Source organism: Triticum urartu, chromosome 6A (genome assembly GCF_056163025.1).
Source record: "Triticum urartu cultivar PI428250 chromosome 6A, HENAU_Tu73, whole genome shotgun sequence".
In the NCBI taxonomy this organism is placed as follows: Eukaryota; Viridiplantae; Streptophyta; class Magnoliopsida; order Poales; family Poaceae; genus Triticum; species Triticum urartu.
The window spans coordinates 402,764,802-402,778,827 of NC_141878.1; the positions used below are offsets into that span (position 1 = coordinate 402,764,802).

The 14,026-nt window shown below is 42.2% G+C and overlaps 1 long non-coding RNA gene across 2 annotated transcripts; it reads left to right on the top strand.

Moving 5' to 3' along the window:
• The first annotated feature begins 10,309 nt into the window (after positions 1-10,309).
• LOC125513747 (uncharacterized) lies at positions 10,310-13,597 on the top strand. Of its 2 annotated transcripts, XR_007286107.2 has the most exons (5): positions 10,310-10,753; positions 10,882-11,019; positions 11,264-11,323; positions 11,815-11,963; positions 13,103-13,597. It is a non-coding gene; the product is annotated as an uncharacterized LOC125513747 (long non-coding RNA). The 2 variants fall into 2 exon arrangements; XR_007286106.2 differs by having other exon boundaries at positions 10,310-11,019.
• The last annotated feature ends 429 nt before the right edge of the window (positions 13,598-14,026 follow it).

Sequence of the window (14,026 nt, forward strand, 5' to 3'; positions counted from 1 at the left end):
CACTATCTTCATCTAGCATTTCTGTTTCTTGAGAATCATGTCGGGAGGCTGACGCTGCATTCTTTAAATGAGGAGTAGTCCCCTTGCCTGCCTGCCTGCCTCGTGATTGATGAGGGATACACAAGAATATTAGTTTGATGTAAGAACATGGTTAATACACAGATGTACTAGTATGTACCAAAAACAGAAAGGCATGTCATATTCAAAGGTATAATGTGTAAGCTAAGCAGATGCAATTTAACCAAATTGGAAGCAATACAAGCTAGACATCCGGCTGGAGTGGTGAGCATGATCATCTAGGACCTGAGAGCCTGGTGGGAGGCGGGCTGCTTCGCCACCATCGCAGCTTTTTAGTTGGCTTCCAGGTGATGCCTATCTTTGCTGGGCTTGTCACTGGCTCAGCCAGTGCCCTGACTAGATATTTGTCTTCTGGTGCTCACGGGATGGTGGTTCATGTAAAAAAATATCTTTCCTTATCTTACCGACTTCGGCCTTTCGAATACAAGCTAGACACCATATGGAACATGCAACCACAGATGACACCGCGAAGTTAAAGCAAGCACCTGGGATGGTGGTTCATTGCGAGCGAGGTCATCAACTCCAGAGCTACGTTCCCCGTCTCCATCTGCTGACACTACACCCTTTAAAGCGTTGAAACGTGTCTTGCCTAGCCGCACACCAAACTGGAGCGACTTCTCTCTTTTCTTTTTGGCTTCTCTCATGCCACCAGAGTCTGAAATACTCTTGCATAAAAACACAACAGTGAGAGTAAGGGTGAAGCGTGTGCAGAACTAGTGCACTGTAAAAGTAGCAGATAGCAGGTGGCTGAAAAATAAATGACAGGAGACATATGATAGCTCTACAACATTGCATGGCAAACAAAATTAGATTCTACTCTGTATGATTTTGTAATATATGAGCACAAGAAATGCAGGTACTCCTCCAGCACACCACCACATGTGGTCATATCTAAGATAACAGTCGACTGAAAATAAATAGGTCAGTTGATTTTTTTTAATGAACCGTTCGATCTATAAGGAACGGGCAGATGGCCTTCGTCTACCTCCCGCCAGTCACTGTTGACGATCTTTCTTGAACCGCCAGCGACTACCGGCCCAGACCCCTGCCTCCGCCGCCCCGCCCTCCCATCGACCTCACCCCACCGCCGTTCTTGGCAGCGCCCCCAGGCCATCCCTTTAATCCTGGCTGACCTCCAGATCGGGCGCCAGTAGCTCTAGGCCGCACACGCCCCTAAGATAAACACCAAGGCGCTGCTTCCCCGGTGTAATAGGCGTACTAGCGCCTGTTACGCCGGGGAATGCTTCCGTTAATTGGGAATCAAGTGGCCAGAAATTGAAATTCAGGGGGGCGATGGACCTCTAGCTAAGGTGAAATAGTATATGAGGAGAAACCTTGTGCATCGTGAGTTACTAGGAACATCTAGTATCAAGGAGAAGCGGTCAGCTAGTGTCTTCTGTGGGATGAATACCGTGCAAGCATAGACGTAAGATTTGCACGAATAAGGGAAGAGGAGTACCTTTTTTGGTTGCCGGTGTGGTCACCTCCATAAGTCGCGCCGATTTTCTTCTTTTTACTGGGGAAACCGATGTTCTGGAGGGTGCAGGCTTGGACGAACCCATGGCCAAAATGTTGACTGTGTTGCCGTGGCCGTATGTTGGTGGAGGGGAAGCAGATCCGAGGGGGCGAAGGACGGCGTAGCAGGAACAGCTCCGCTGCGGTGGAGGGTGGCGAAGTTGCAGCGGCAGCGGTGAGGCGCAGGACGGCGTGGTTGAACTGGCTTGGGTACGGACGGCTCAGCCTCGGCTTCAACTACTAGCCGTGGAGGGCGTTGCGGTTGAGGTTGCGGTGTACGACGACATCGGGGTATCAGCTCCGGAGTGATGGAGGAGGGCAGCGGTTGATGGGTGGGATGGGGTGGCGGACGGAGGACGCCGGGGTTTCGTGGCTGGTGGAGAGATAGTTTTGGCGCCCACGGAGTACGAATGGGGAATCGGACGGGGGGGGGAACCATGTTTCGGTCTGGGACGCGCTTGTTTTTGGCTTTTTTGAACAGAAGATGGGACGCGCTTGTTTGAAATTTGGGGAAAGTTCAAACTTTGCCCCCCTCTTAAATTTTGGACCTACTGCAGGTCGGGGGTAGGATGGTAATCCCAGGTGTCCCAAATAGTGGATGGGAGCGATTTCGGCCGCGCGCGTGTGTGCTTAGGCGGCCATTGTGTATGAATGTTTTTCGGATGCGGTTGCGTGGCGTCTAGATGAAGCTACAAACCTACCCCGGTTTAGACCTTTGGACGTCGGGCCGGTAGGTTTCACGGGTCGGAGTTATTAGAAAAGTAATTTCCTTGTACTACCAAACATTGTTCTCACGCAGTTTCGGGCGAGTAGAGGCTCTTTTGGTGCTTCGTTCGAAATTTTGAAACACAAGCATTCACGTTTAGAGTACTGTTGAACTATGAGGATTGACCTAAATATACAACGTTATATTTGACCTTGTATGTTTGAAAACCTCATTAAATTATCCACTTCTTTTTGAAATTTTGACACTTGAAAATCCTATAACTACGATTATTTTGGAATGGAGGAGCTAAATTTGAATCTATTTTGTACACGACTACATATGCTATTATGTACAAAATCAGAGCAAAGATTGGTGCCCCCATAATTTAGGTATGGTTTACAAATGCCATGATGTCAAATTCAAATAATTGAATGGACTTCATGTTGAATTCAATTTTTTTAAACCACCTTAAGTTGAATTCAAATGTATGCTAGTTCATAGGTAGTAGCTATTTATAATGTCCATTGTGTAACTTTCGTATGTATAATGTGCTTTACACACACAACATGAACTATACTCACGTTTATATTCGATTGCTAAAGCGATGCATTGTTCGGAGTTCAAAATACTAACTATGTGGATCAATTGTGTCGAATAATAACATAGACATGCTCAAATTTGATAGAATCTAGATATCTGATGGATCAATGACCGCTCCTTACACGAATTGCAAATATCATGATCCCATCCTAATATTTGGATACAATTTATATCTTTAATCAATGTGTAGAGCAGTCTTTTACATGTAGTTTCACTCTCCATCGGTGGTCTCTCACACATGCTCACACACTCTCTTCTGAGGTGTCTTTCTCGCACACATGCTCCAGATATAACCCTCCCTCCCTCTCGTAACCATTTACAACTGTTTTCACTAACCTTTATCACAAGCACTCTTCCTCTCGCAAACATACACACGCACAATCCTCATCGACCCTTTCTATATACATGGACCTGCCTACGTGTCTCATGTACGCACATTATCTTTACGCCTGTCTCTCACGCATTGTCTCACACCTCTCTTCCTAATCGACGAGTATGATTCTAGCAGAGCATTCTGTAGGATGCCCCTTAAAGTTAGGTTGGATGAATAGTAATATCAGAGATAAATGGGTTACCTTAGTCCGAGAACCTAGGGTTACAAATCCTAGCCGGCTTTGTCAGTGGACACAGAGTCCTTCACAATTCTTCTATCTTTGTCTTGTACGGCTATTCATCCATGGGTCTTCCTAAATGCGTCACGGGCCGACCAATGTGGCGCAGGACGGAACAGAATGAAGGGCCTCACCTCGACCCACCGGACCTCACGCGGTGACACACTGATAACCCACAAGTATAGGGGATCGCAACAGTTTTCGAGGGTAGAGTATTTAACCCAAATTTATTGATTCGACACAAGGGGAGCCAAAGAATATTCTCAAGTATTAGCAGCTGAGTTGTCAATTCAACCACATCTGGAAACTTAGTATCTGCAGCAAAGTGTTTAGTAGCACAGTAATATGATAGTGGTGGTAACGGCAACAAAAGTAAAGACAGCAAAAGTAATGTTTTTGGTATTTTGTAGTGATTGTAACAGTAGCAGCGGGAAAGTAAATAAGCGTAAACCAATATATGGAAAACTCGTAGGCATCGGATTAGTGATGGATAATTATGCCGGATGCGGTTAATCATGTAACAGTCATAACATAGGGTGACACAGAACTAGCTCCAATTCATCAATGTAATGTAGGCATGTATTCCGTATATAGTCATACGTGCTTATGGAAAAGAACTTGCATGTCATCTTTTGTCCTACACTCCCGTGGCAGCGGGGTCCTATTGGAAACTAAGGGATATTAATGCCTCCTTTTAATAGAGAACCGGAACAAAGCATTAGCACATAGTGAATACATGAACTCCTCAAACTATGGTCATCACCGGGAGTGGTCCCGATTATTGCCACTTCGGGGTTTCCGGATCATAACACAGAGTAGGTGACTATAGACTTGCAAGATCGGATCAAGAACTCACATATATTCATGAAAACATAATAGGTCCAGATCTGAAATCGTGGCACTCGGGCCCTAGTGACAAGCATTAAGCATAGCAAAGTCATAGCAACATCAATCTCAGAACACAGTGGATACTAGGGATCAAACCCTAACAAAACTAACTCGATTACATGATAAATCTCATCCAACCCATCACCGTCCAACAAGCCTACGATGGAATTACTCACGCACGACGGTGAGCATCATGAAATTAGTGATGGAGGATGGTTGATGATGACGACGGCGACGAATCCCCCTCTCCGGAGCCCCGAACGGACTCTAGATCAGCCCTCCCGAGAGGTTTTAGGGCTTGGCAGCGGCTCCATATCGTAAAACGCGATGATTTATTCTCTCTAATTTTTTTCTCTCCGGAAGCGAATATATAGAGTTGGAATTGGCGTCGGAGGGTTTCCAGGGGGCCCACGAGGTAGGGGGCGCGCCCAGGAGGGCGGGCGCGCCCCCCACCCTCGTGGACAGGGTGTGGGCCCCCTGGTACACCCTGGTCTTCATCTTTGGCGAGGATTTTTATTATTTTTTCTAAGGTATTCCGTGGAGTTTCAGGACTTTCCGAGAATATTTGCTTTCTGCACATAAAACAACACCAAGGTAATTCTGCTGAAAACAGCGTCAGTCCAGGTTAGTTCCATTCAAATCATACAAGTTAGAGTCCAAAACAAGGGCAAAAGTGTTTGGAAAAGTAGATACGACGGAGACGTATCAACTCCCCCAAGCTTAAACCCTTGCTTGTCCTCAAGCAATTCAGTTGACAAACTGAAAGAAAGAAAGAAAAACTTTTACAAACTCCGTTTGCTCTTGTTGTTGTAATTATGCCAAGCCAGCATTCAAGTTTTCAGCATATATCATAACTAACCACATTTGCAATAATTCTCAGGTCTCATAATTACTCATATCAATAGCATAATCAATTAGCAAGACATAATAATAAATCTCGGATGGCAACACTTTCTCAAAACAATCATAATATAATATAACAAGATGGTATCTCGCTAGCCCTTTCTGAGACCGCAAAACACAAATGCAAAGCACCTTTAAAGATCAAGGACTGACTAGACATTGTAATTCATGGTAAAAGAGATCCAATCATAGTCATACCCAACATAGATTAATGGTGATGAATGCAAATGACAGCTGTGCTCTCCAGCTTGTGCTCTTCAATAAGAGGGTGATGACTCAACATAAAAGTAAATGGATAGGACCTTCACAGAGGGAAGCAGGGATTTGTAGAGGTGCCAGAGCTCGGTTTTGAAATAGAGATAAATTGCATTTTGAGCGGTATACTTTCATTGTCAACGTAACAACTACGAGATGGCGATATCTTCCATGCTAAACAAATTATAGGCGGTTCCCAAACAGAATGGTAAAGTTTATACCCCCCTCCACCAACAAGCATCAATCCATGACTTGCTCGAAACAACGAGTGTCTCCAACATACATCAGGTCCCGGGGGGAGTTTTGTTTGCAATTAATTTTGATTTAGTTTGCATAAAGCATGGGACCGGGCATCCCGGTGACCAGCCATTTTCTCGTGAGTGAGGAGTGGAGTCCACTCCTCTTGAGAATAACCTGCCTAACACGGAATATAAGGACAACCTTGGTTGATACATGAGCTATTTGAGCATACAAAACAGAATATTTATTTGAAGGTTTAGAGTTTGGCACATACAAATTTACTTGGAACGGCAGGTAGATACCGCATATAGGAAGGTATAGTGGACTCATCTGGAATAACTTTGGGGTTTAAGGGATTGGATGCACAAGCAGTATTCCTGCTTAGTACAGGTGAAGGCTAGCAAAAGACTGGGAAGCGACCAACTAGAGAGCGACAACAGCCATGTACATGCATTAAAATTAATAAACATTAGATGCAAGCATGAGTAGGATACACTACAAGAAATATGCTAAATTATGACCTTCTCTAGTGACCGGGGAAGATATGGTCATAAATCTATGACCATTTCGAACCAATTGGTCATGGCCTGTTTAGGAGGGTCCAAAAACTAAACAATAACGACCATTTTAGTCAAAAAAGTCATAATTATCTTACACGAAAAGGTCATAAAGCAAACAGCAGTGATCGACAGCCTTATTTCTAGCTGATTACGACAAATCTAGAAGGTCATAATGTTGTAACATGAATAAAATTATATGACTAGACGTCCACATCATCAATTTTGCCTACGTTTCGTGTCATTTTAACTTATGTGTCAATTGCATGGTTGGTCTGACTGCTCAAGTATTGACTAAATTGACATGTGGGGTCTACCATTTACATGCGGGACCAACTAACATGGTACCAATGACATGTGGGACCCGTACCACAAACCTGTCTTGCGTTGTGCTAACAAGCGGGCCACACCCTCAAATGGGCGAATAAATCAGCAAAAAGGGGCATCATGAGAATCGAGCTCGCGACCCATCACTCTCCCGTACGGAGCCAAACCACCACACCCAAATAATGCTACTGATACAACTACGCCCGACAAATATTTAAGGGCACTGCCGAGTGGGCTTGGGCCTCGGTGGGACGAGGGTACCTTGTTTTTCTTTCAACATTTTACGTGCGCCGAGTGGGCCAACTCCAGGGCCGCGGCTCGGTTTTTGTCTGTTTTTTCGTTGGTTCATTATTATTTTTTAATTTTGTTTATACTTCCAAATATATTCTAAAAAGATATATTACAAAAAACTTCACATAAAACATTTGAAAAAATGTAACCAAGCATTTGAAAATGTTACATGTGTATAAAGAAAATGTTTATCATGTATAAAAAAATATACAATGTGTGTGGAAAAAGTTGATAATGTGTTTAAAATGTTAATCAAGCATTTGAAAAAAAGTTAAACAACTATCTAAAAATGTTAATAAAGCATCTGAAAATGTTAATATGTGTAAATTAAAAAATGTTAACCATGTATTAAAAATATTAATTTTGTATTAAAAAAATCAAGCATTTAAAAAATGTTTAAAATGTGTATATAAAAATGTTGACTATGTGTTAAAAAAGTGTTAACAAAGCACTTGAAAATGCTAATTGTATATAAAGAAAATGTTTCTCATGTATAGGAAAAATGTATACGGTACAATGCCTGTGAATATAGTCAATCATGTATTTAGAAAATGTTAAAGCAAATATTTGAAAAAATGTATACAAAAAATATACAATGTCTGTGAATAAAGTCAATCATGTATTTAGAAAATGTTAAAGCAAGCATTTGAAAATATTTCTCATGTATGCGAAAAATGTATACAAAAAATATACAATGTCTATGAATAAAGTAAATCATGTATTTAGAAAATGTTAAATCAAGCATTTGAAAATATTTTTGAAAAAATGGAGTGGTGCTATTTTGCAACAAATATTTGGCATGTCCAAATGGTATCAATTTTCTATAGTGCTTTCGTCTGCCCAAATAACCATCCTCCACCAAATTTTAGTTCAATCCATTCATTATTTTGAGCCCAGCTTCAACATTCATATTTCTGTCTAGTGTGGTACTTTGCAAAGTAAGTACCACCTAGGCTCCTCCTTTTGAGCTGAAAAATTGTAAAGACAGTCTTCTTAGTAGATGATCATCCTCATCCAAAACACACGCCAATTAACCATGTGCATTTTTCGTACCGCTAATCAAACACTTGGCTTCTAATCCATATTGAGCATAGTTCAATCTCCTCGTGAGAAACTTCTGGTGTCATTTTCTTCCTAGCACCTACCTGGGGAGTGCCCAACCCAATAGACATGCCTAGGCCTCCCAAAACGCATGTCAACGCCACAGTCACGCGGTGACCACGCGGTGGGCATGCGACTTGACGTGCTTTGGAGTTGGGGCCCTTGGCTACCGTCCAAACCTCAACATATCGCCACCAAACCATGTATTTATGGTTAAATAGATACTTATGTAAGTAGAAATGATTTTTGAAAAAAATAAAAAGCAAACTATAAGGCAGCTGCAGTTCAAATTTGACCCATTTCCTACTGAATCAGCGGAAATTTGTCTTTTTCACGAGAGGTGGATCAAAACTTTTGACACCCAACCATTTTGTCAATTGTGAATTAAATATCTCCTAATATTTTAGAAAATTGATCTGGTCCAATTTTGCAACAAATATATGGTAGGTCCTTCACAAAAAAACTCATTTTGTGCATTCAAAAAATGCAAAATGATTTTTTTGTCCAAAGAAAATGAAAACTTCCTTAGACAACATTGTTTGACATTCCAAGATGCACCTTTGTGCACAATATGAGATCATTTGAACAAACTATGGCATGAATGTGTCCATAAGATTGATCATTTGGCTTAAAAGCCATGAATCTTCACACATGATAGCTCATTCTGAGAACACTCTTTTTAAAGAATTGTTGGATTACAAGTTTATTATCTTTCCTGATAACTTGGTCACATATAATGACACAATCCGAAGGTTTTCCAATTTTTTAATTTTTTTTGAATTTTTCATGCCTGTTTCAAAATGCGGTCAAAACTGTGGGCATGACCGTTCCTAACTAGTGGTTGAATATTGAAAAACTTTTGGTGTTTCTCTGATTAAATAGATACTTATGTACCTAGAAATGATTTTTGAAAAAAATAAAGATCAAACTATGAGACAACTGCAGTTCAAATCCGACCCGCTTCCAGCTGAATTGGTGGAAATTTGTCTTTTTCACGAGAGGTGTGTCAAAACTTATGACATCCTACCATTTGATCAATTATAAATTAAATATGGCCTAATATTTTATAAAAATAATTTGGTCCAATTTTGCAACAAATATAGTATAGGTCCTTAAAAAAACTCATTTTGGACACTCGAAATATGTTTAAAATAGCTATAAGATCAGAAATGCATACAAATTGGTGCTCATCCATAAAATGTGGTCTAACTTGAGTGAAAATTTGTGTGATGCCCTTTTGCAATATAGTTTTGATAGCTACTTCACAAAATCCCTCTATTTTTAGTACTTGGAAACTTTTTTAAATCATTGATTTTTCGGACCAATCAGAACTCTTCCACAGATCGATGACATGGCGCCTATCCATCCATCCATCCATATCTCCATCCCACATCCATCTATCCATCTATCTACAGAAAAAAAGAAAAAAAAAAGAATAAGAGATACCCCCCACGCAACCCAAGCCCTAGATCAAACCCCTCCCCCCATCGCACCCCTCCTCCCTCCTCCCAATCTCCTCGCTGCCGCCGCCACCTCCTCCCCGTCCCGGCCCCTCCCGATCCACCTCCTCCCCGTCCTCTCCCACCCACCGCCGACCTCGCCGTCCTCCTCGACCACGCCTCGCCGGAGAGAGAGAGAGGCGTCGCCCCCAGCGACTACGGCTGTTCCCCCTCCTCCCTCCTCCTTCGCGCCTCACCCGCGCCGCGCCGCCCCGGCGCGCTGCTGCTATTTATTCCCTCCAAATCGCCATTGCCCACAGCAGCAAGGAATCAAGATCCAATCCCGTCCCCTCCCATCCAATCCTCCCCCGCGGCAACAGAGATCCAGCCAGATCCGCCTAGTTCCATGGCGACCGCCGGCAACGCCCCCGCTCCCGCAAGCGCATCGAGGCCATCGTCCTCAAGCACGCGCGCGACGGAAGTGCCTTCACCAGCTGGTAACTTCCGTTCCCCACTCCCTTCTCCCGCTTTGCTGCTTCTCCGATGACCCTCCCCCGCTCCCTTCTCCTGCTCCGTTGCTTCTCCGATGAGTGAGTGATTGAGTGAATGACTAGTTTGTTTGGTTGGTTTCAGCGAGGTGTGCAACAAGGACGTAGCCATCGTCCTCATCGACCTGCACAGCTGCAGCCTCCACTCCAAGATACGCCTCAGCCTCGGTGCATCTCAGATCCTCACCTATTCCAATGCATCTTCGGTTTGGGCGGCCGGGCGGCATGAGAAGATCTGTTTGTTGCCTCACAGGACCATGAGCCGGAGGCTGGAGCAGATCTGGAGTTTAATTTTTCATAGTCCGGTTGTAATAATTTTCAACTTATAGTCGGGTTGCTCTGCTCTCAGTCACTTTGTAGTTTTCTGAATGTTCTCATGTTGATTCTATCTTCCACCTGGCTCAAACATTAGAGCAGCCTACTCGTTTTTAGGAGGAGTGGTAGTATTTGTTAGTTTTTCTTGGAGGACAGTAAGATCATGCTTTGATCTTGTATGCTACTATGGTTATTTTGTAGGTAGTATTTGCCAAAGGTTGGAGGTCAACGGTTGTCACAAGCCTACAAGAGAATATATTGACAGAGAGTGTAATGGTGTAAAGCCACCCAATAATTTCGTCGAAGTTGATCCCTAGACCGCGTGGGCGTACAGACCACAGACCATCTCGTTGTTACTGATGGGAACGTGCTTTTTAATGTGAGCTGCTGCTGGATCTCTTTTACCTGTGGAGTTATTTTTAGTTTTGCTACAGAGATTCTTACAACAATGATGTTAGTAATGCACCGCTAATGGTTGACCTACTATGGCATTTTACAATTGATAAGATCACAAGCGGGAAAAAGAGTAAAGAATTGTGATGCATGTTTACCATGCAACTATTTTTTAATTCTTTATCAGTTGGGCAAGTGGTGCGCTTTTCCCGAAGGAAGGTTCTCTGCTGACCGTGTCTCATCTATAAAAAGGTACTCCCTCCGTCCCATAGCGTTTTTTACATTACACTAGCTCTTATATTTGGGACAGAGGGAGTTTTATTTATGTATTGGCAGAAAAATAACCGTTTCTTGATCACCAACTGAACATCTCTGATAGAAATATCGTCAACTGGGATAATTGTCATTCACAGTTAGTTTTCTTTCTCTTTATCTACTGATTCCCAATTGAGCTGGGCAAATCTGAGTGCTCATATGTTTTTTCTCTTGTCAACAGGGGTGTATTTGTGATGATTGTTGTTTTCTTGGCTTATTCTTTTCTTCAAGAACCTTCAAAGTGAGTTGCAGAAACTATGTACCTTATTTTTTAATTCTTATTTCGTATGAGTGGGCATGTAGATATGAATAAGTATATTGTGCACTGCCATTGAGCAGAAGGGGAGTGTATTTATGTTTGCTTTATATTTGATCTGAGCTTCTCAATATCTTCGAGCTTTTGAAGTATGATCTGTAGTACCAACCATTCAAAAAAAAGTTTTGCAGTTGCACTAACCAGGACAGCAAAGCCTTACCTCATTTCTGCTCCTTGTATAAATAAAAAACATTTCCTGTTTTGTAGTTGCACTAACCAGGACAGCAGGGCTGGAGATGCTATGTTATAATTAATTATCATTTACTAAAATTTAGCTTCTGCTTGCTACTGGTGCAATCTATTTCCTATTTTAGTCTACTAATCACCAGTTACTAGAATTTACCTTCTGCCTGCTACTGCTTGGTTCTTGACGCCACTAGTTTGTACTGAAATGTCGAAACTTTATACCTTGCAAGATCATTCGGTGGTGGTGACCCATATGATGGCGATTTGCTCCAGCCATTCCAATTCTGGCGGTGGTGCTGCTCCTATGATGGTAGACATGTCTGCCTCCCCTAGCTGCCACCATGGTGATGAAGCTCGGCCTAGGCTACAACCCCCTTCGGTGAGCTCCTCACGTCCCCTTCTACCCCTCTTACTTGCCGCTTGGTTCTATGCTCCGCCTTTGTGACGTGTAATTGTTCAATTTTGTTCATAGTTGAGCATTGGATGATATTGTATTTGTCATGACGTACATGGTTCATGAACTATGCCAACCTGCAGCTTGTTGTACTAGTGATAGTAGGATAATGCAAATTTTAACAATCCATACATAATTCTGCATGTTCAGTGTCTCTCCGGTTTCTGACCGGTCTATCTTCTAACCAAGAGAAACCAAGAACAGACACTTTAATCGATGCATGATTCAACCTGTTCTCTGTTTAAGGGCCTTCTTATTGTTGTTACTAAACGTTATGGATTGTTGTTGTGATCGAATTTGTTTCACTCATGGGGATTAGCTCCTTTACTTGCTCTGGTTTGATAAGAGCACGCACATTACTACTGAATTTAGTTCCTGTCTATGTTTACTAATCATCAGTTACTGCTAGTTGGCTTTTACATGCCGACCACTATTGATAGTTAGATACTAGGTATGTGATGCGCTAATTGTACACCTGAATTTCCAAGTTCCAACTCCTATAGTCTGTGTGCCCGTGTTGGATTTCGTTGCCTGGTTGTGTAATAAAATTAGTGTAGTAATTGAAGGAGTTAGTGATTTCAGTTCCGGTTGTGTCAAATCTTTACTATGTACCATGATTAGTGTTTACTGAACTGAGGCATTGGACATCGGAATTTGGGCATGATGTATAATTTCAATTCTAGATGTGTGCAACACAAACAATAATGTCAACTATCAAGTTGATTCTAAAATGTCTCATTAACTTCATTTCAGATGGTTATTTCTGGATTTGGTAGTAGTTTATTGTTGGCCTGGCCTGTGCTTCATACCTTGCTTTGGTTTTTAGTAGAAAGTAGTGCCTTAGTACCTTTTCTATCATGTGGTGTCCATGGATCAAAATTTTGGCTGTTATGTATTTATTGTAGTATCAAAAATGGCTCAAACCTGAAGTTGTTAGGCTGTACATACGGCTATGCTCCATTCTTTTGTGCATTTTAATTTAGTGTTGGTGTTGATTTGGTGCCCATATTTAGAAACAAATTACAGTAGGCTAAATAGGTTAATCTTCGTTTGTTCGCGTGCAGATGATTGATGAGCTGATCTTCTTCCACCAGTGGTAGCGGGAGTGATGCTGGAGCAGTACATCGATCAGTAGATCATCCTGCCATTTGGGCAGGGAGAAGCTGGGACGGCCCTAATGCGGTAACATCACCATGTGGCAAACCAGTAGATGGACACAACATTGGTGCCTGGGTGATGGGACAAAGTACGTGTACCAGTGATGGTGCACGATATTCGTACTTCTCATTGATGTGATGTGTTATCAGCTAAAATTTGTGCTTCTCGTCCAGTCTATGTTGATGTGCGCTTGTGCACTTGTTGGGCCTTTTTGTTGTGCACTTGCACTTGCACTTGTAGAACTATTTTGTTGTGCACTTGTTGGGCCTTGAACCTTGCTGTGTAGAGGAGTCGATTGATGATGTATTGTATTTCATGTGGAGGAGTCGATTGATGATGTATTGTATTTCATGTGATGTGCTGCTGAAATGAAATATACAGTCTATCTGAATATTGTATTATGTTGTATTTGTTTTCTGATGGGCCTATCCTTAAATGTGCATGCTTTTGAAAAAATAATGCATCAGCCCAAATAAATTAAACCAATTCAATTAAGAAAATAGGTACTGGGCTGGGCCCATGTTGGTTAGATTGGTGGATTGGGCTGTGAAATTTATGATGATTGGGCCAGGTCCATGTAGGCTAGATTGGTGAACTGGGCTATGAAATTTATGATGATTCTATTTGGTCACTAACAATGCCACATCAGCTCAGCCACATCAGATCCTATGTGGCTCAGGCAAATGGGTAATGACCTTTCTGAAATTTTTGACGTTAGTCTAGCTACGACCAAAATTCACAAAAGGTCATGTTTGTTTGTTCTTGACAGCCAACTGTTGACCTTCTGAATTTGGTCAAAAAAAATCAATAAACGATAAGAATGACGAATC